Source organism: Aotus nancymaae, unplaced genomic scaffold (assembly GCF_030222135.1).
Source record: "Aotus nancymaae isolate 86718 unplaced genomic scaffold, 86718_ANA_hifiasm-v0.15.2.pri h1tg000004l, whole genome shotgun sequence".
In the NCBI taxonomy this organism is placed as follows: Eukaryota; Metazoa; Chordata; class Mammalia; order Primates; family Aotidae; genus Aotus; species Aotus nancymaae.
Genome location: NW_026988415.1, coordinates 22,241,096 through 22,246,608, shown reverse-complemented (window position 1 = coordinate 22,246,608; position 5,513 = coordinate 22,241,096). Strand labels below are relative to the sequence as shown.

At 35.3% G+C, this 5,513-nt stretch overlaps 1 non-coding gene across 1 annotated transcript; it reads right to left on the bottom strand.

Moving 5' to 3' along the window:
* Nucleotides 1-1,381: 1,381 nt before the first annotated feature.
* Nucleotides 1,382-1,488, bottom strand: LOC135269450 (U6 spliceosomal RNA). The gene has a single exon (XR_010337743.1). It is a non-coding gene; the product is annotated as a U6 spliceosomal RNA (small nuclear RNA).
* Nucleotides 1,489-5,513: the final 4,025 nt, after the last annotated feature.

Here is a 5,513-nt window from a genome sequence, read left to right as displayed (position 1 = left end):
GTTTTCTATCTCTGTCTCCTACTTGTTTCTTAGACCCCACTAGGAGAAAAAGCACTATAAATAGCTTACCTTCCCTTCATTTTTTTCTCATTACATGTTTTGCATAGAGATCTGTGTTTTATTTTGTGTTTAATGAGAGTGTCTGCAAAATCATCAAGGTTTTATGTCTTCCATTATAGATTATAGAACTGCGATTAGAATATTTCAATTTCCTATGAAAGGAAACATCAAGATACCATGATTTTTGTTACACACCTCACTTACCTGGAATTAACAAAGGTGGTGTTGGAATTTGGGTAGTGTTTTTCCTCCTATGAGCCATAAAATTTTAGAGCTGGAGAAAACATAGAACTCAGAAGATCTGTGCAGGAAAGTCATTGCTAATAATTACAATATTTCATATTTAGAAAAATAATCTTATCTTGGGGGGAGAAAAGTGGTTTCAACCTACTTTTAATTTAACAACTTTCTGTTACAGCTATTAAATTTTAAATGAAAAATTTTGTCCTTGTTTTCGCACTGGATAAAGAGATTTGACACTCGGCATATTTGTAACTCAACCAAATTTTAGTGATAAATATTTGATACTTCAGATAACATACTTGATGAATTCATGAATGTTCAAGCAAACTGTGCCATTTGTTCATTTACGTCTACAGTTTATTACCATTGAAAACTCTGAACACCTCTCCCCTTCTTCCTTTGCTCTCCTGTCCTTTCCCTCACTGTGGCAGCCTTTTAGTGTAGGAGCACATCTGCTGCCATAAACACACAAATTAGCACATCGATGTTTCTGATGAAAAAAAAAATTCAGTGCAATAAGAGAATGTTCTGAAAGCAAGCCAGTTTGTCAGTAAATTATAAGCTTCATTACCATAAAACTCTAACAAATAGAATCCACATCTCATTAACTGAAAGCACAATATGACTGCAGCAATATTCATCTCCCCAAAGAGTGCTTATTCATAGGTAAAAAAGATAAAAGTTTTGCTTAGAGCTGCCACTAATGATAGCATTAGCTTTCTTTATTAAAGAATGGCTAAGCATTTTGCAAAATATACATTTTTACCCCTTCCCCATGTTTTTTATCTGATTAAGCACAGTGGCAGGTTATACACTATAAGAGTTATACAATGCTTAATTAACTTCATTCCACTTTACCATCAGTCTAATGATTCTCTAATATCACTCAACTGAGGGTGGACACAATTTTTCTAGGTGATGCTTCTACTTTCTGTTGCTGCTAAAAGTCTCCCACATTATATTTAAGGCCAAAATTTCATATACCATTTATTTATCTGATGAGTTTATTTCTGTAAAGAGAAAAGGAAAGAAATCCACTTCATCAATTTTTTTTTCTTTTTTACAGAACTCAGGGTTTAAAAATATGGAACGCTTCACGAATTTGTGTGTCATCCTTGTGCAGGGCCCATGCTAATCTTCTCTGTATCATTCCAATTTTAGTATATGTGCTGCCTAAGTGAGCACCACTTCATCAATTTTTGAAAGGTGGAAACGTATTTTCAAACCTAGAGTGTTCAATAGTTCAATAGCTTGCAACTCACAGTTGCCTATGTCTGGGGAGGCTTCAGAAAACTTAAAATCATGGTGAAAGTGGAAATAAACACGTCCTCTTTCACATGATAGCAGGAAGGAGATGTGTGAAGAAAAAGGGGGAAAAAGCCCTTATAAAACAACCAGATCTCAGGAGAACACACTCAATATCATGAGAACAGCAGCATGGGGGCAACTGCCCCCAGGATTCAATTACCTCCCATTCGGTCCCTCCCAGAACATGTGGGGATTATGGGAACTACAACTCAAGATGAGTTTTTTGTGGGGACATAGCCAAACCATATCACACACAAACTATAGCAGAGTTACTGAGTAATTGTTTTTCTCAAATTAGGACAAGACAACTTATATAGAAGTTGGTTTCGGCCACAGAGACAGAGCTGCCCAAGTCCATGGGAGCCCGCCTCTTGCATCAGCATGACCTGAGTGTGAGACATGGAGTCAAAGGAGATCACTTTGGAACTTTAAGGTTTAATGACTGCCTTCTTAGATTTCGGACTTGCTTGGAGCTTTTAAGGTCTTTGTTTTGGTTAATTTCTCTCATTTGAAATAGCTGTATTTACTCTATGCCTGTACCCCCATTGCATCCAGGAAATAACTAACTTGCTTTTGATTTTACAGGCTCATAGGTGGAAGAGATTTGCCTTGTCTCAGATGAGACTTTGGACTAGGACTTTTGGGTTAATGCTGGAATGAGCTAAGACTTTGGGGGACTGTTGAAAAGGCATGATTGTGTTTTGAAATGTGAGTGCATGAGAATGTGGAGGGGCCAGGGTCTGAATGATACGGTTTGTCTATGTCCCCACACAAATCTCATCTTGAATCATAGTTCCCATAATCCCCACATCATGGGAGAGAACTGAAGAGGAGCTACTTGAATCATGGGGGTGGTTACCTTTATGCTGCTCTTCTCATGATAGTAAGTTCTCATGAGATCTGATGGTTTTATAAAGGCTTTTCTCCCTTTTTCTTGACACTTCTCCTTCCTGCCAACATATGAAGAAAGACATGTTTGCTTCCCCTTCCACCATGATTGTAAGTTTCTTGAGGCCTCGTCAGCCCTACAGAAATGTGAGTCAATTAAACCTCTTCCCTTTATAAATTACTCAGTCTCAGGCAGTACTTTATAGTAATGAGAGAACAAACTAGGACAGTGGTTTTATATGTTTAATTTTATTTTAATTTTAAGTAAGTAAAGCAACCTATGGTAATGTCTTGGTACTAATTTAGATAGTTGAAACTGTTAAGGTCTACTGGTTTCAGAAAAGATAACTAATTTCAAATTAATGAAGTCATTAGGCAAACACAAGGGAAAATAAAGTAACAAAGAGTAAAGAAGTTGTTAGTATAAAGTGAATACAGATGGTAGCTTAGTCAACTATTTAATTATGGACCAAGTTTGGGAAAATGATAGGGTAAGAGTTTAAATAACATGATATACTGGACTTGCTTTAAAGTACCCTAGAATAAAAGTAGAATGATGGTGGACACATAAAACAAAATTGACAAAACATGTTGATAATTGTTTAGACTGGGTGATGAATACATGGGAATGCTCTATACTATTCTCTCTACCTATGTGAATGTTACTAGAAAGGGGTCCCGAACCAAACACTGAGAGGGTTATTGTATCTTGCGCAAGAAAGAATTTAAGGCAAGTCCATAGAGTAACTTGAAAGCAAGTTTATTGTGGAACTAAAGGAATAAATAATGGCTACTTTATAGGCAGAGCAGCAGCGTGGACCACTCAGTTGCTTATATACTTATTGCTACATTTTGATTATGTGTCAAACAAGGGGTTGATTATTCATGAGTTTTCTGGAATAGGGGTGGGCAATTCCTGGAAGTGAGGGTTCCTTCTCTTTTTAGACCATGTACGGTAACTTCCTGATGTTGCCATGGCATTTCTTAACTGTCGTGGCACTGGCGGGAGTGTGTTTTGGCAGGCTAATGCATTACACTTAGTGCATAATGAGTAGTGAGGACGATCAGTGATCACTTTTGTCACCATCTTGGTTTTCTTGGATTTTGGCTGACTTCTTTACCATGGTCTGTTTAATCAGCAATGTCTTTATGACCTGTATCTTATGCCAACCTCTTATCTCATCCAATGACTTAGAAAGCCTAACCTCCTGGGGATTAAGCCCAGTATGTCTCAGTCTCATATTACCCAGACCCTATTCAAGATAAAGTTGCTCTGGTTCAAACCTTTCTGACGTGAATGCTTGAAAGTTTTCGTAAAACATGTGGTATAAGCAGAGCTAACCTTGCTTTTCACCTGTTTCTATTCTGTAAAGAAAAACAGAAAAGAGTGAGAGACAGCATTGTGGAGGGAAAGTTGTATTGTGCTTAATACCAGAACAGAAGTTTGATTTTCAATGGGCCAGCCATTAGCTTTATGGCCTCTTGCAAATCTCTGAGATTATTTTTTCATTTGTTAAAATGGGGATTGGTATTTAAACATCATAGCGTTGCAATAAGGATTAAACAGAAGATTTGTGAAAGTGGGACTAGCATATGAGTGCTGTGTAAATGCTCCTTTGCTTTACCTAGAAGTGAGGTTGTCTGATTTAGTCAAGATTTTAAAATAATTAAAAATCCATGGAAAAGCAAAACAAAGTACTTGGTTTAATTTGAATTTCAGATAAATTATTAATTTTTAGTATAAGTATGTTCCCCATAATATTTGGGGCAGAAGAAGACCAAATTTATCTGGAAATCAAACATAACTGGCTGTTTTATATTTTATCTGGCAACCTTACTTCAAAGGAATACTTTGGTAAATATAATAGTCTAGCAAAGCCTTGTGATAACAAGCATAACACAGTTCCAAATTAGGGTTAATATTTAATTGAAGATTTGGCATCGAAAGAACAGGAAGAGACTAATGAGAGAGATTTCAGTACAGATAACAAACCCAGAAATATGCTCAATTCCAAATCTCTAAAGGATAAATATTGCTTTTGGTTATCTATGAATAAAGGGCAAGATCAAAAGGAAGGAACATTTGGAAACCTGGGCCCCCAAAGAGGTTACAACACAAGAGGTTTCTGACGTGAAGGGAAAGGAGACTTGTATTTTAATTAAATGCAGTCTCTGTCTCTCTCTTTCTGTCTTCTCTCTCTCTCTCTCTACATATATATATATATATGTGTTCTTTCTAATATGCATTTGCACATTATTTCTTAAATATTTTACTTGATCTTCTATAATCATTCTGCTGGAAATATGTCGATTAATGTATTTAATATTCTGTTGGAATTTTAATAGTAATTTATTTTTAAAACATCACAGCCTTAGAACTGTAAATGTTTGCAACTGAAATTCTTAGTAGGCGTATGCAATGTCCAAAAATGACTTATATTCAAAGTCCTGCCTACCAAATAAAAAAAATCAGTCTCAAGTGAAACTAATACAATATTTCTTTATTCTTTGCATAGTATAGCAGTTTCTCATGGACTCGTACTTAAACAATTCAACTCCATAGCAAATCAAAGTCATACATGTATTAATTTTTAAAAAGCAAAAGAAACTGCAGCTTTCTTAAAACAAGAAATTCACATAAGTTTCATACACATTCATAAGCTGATATGTAAATAAAATACACACAATTATAAACTGATATACAAATTTAAAATCCCCATTCACTCATTGAATCTCTGTTATCAAGCTCGGTTGTGTGAAATTTTGGTTTTCCTGTATATAGATGTAAATTTTCTATTGTTCTGCATATGTTTTATATGATATTTAGATGTTTCTTCCTAGATGCTTTACATTTCATATGTATGCCTTGTTCCTCTAAATGTATGCTCTGTGAAGGAACATATATTTTCTTCCTTTTATAGCACTTCAGAAGCATTTAGTAGAATATTATACAAAACATTCACAAGAACAACCACAGACTGACTTAGAAATATTAAACCATGTATTATTTTTCT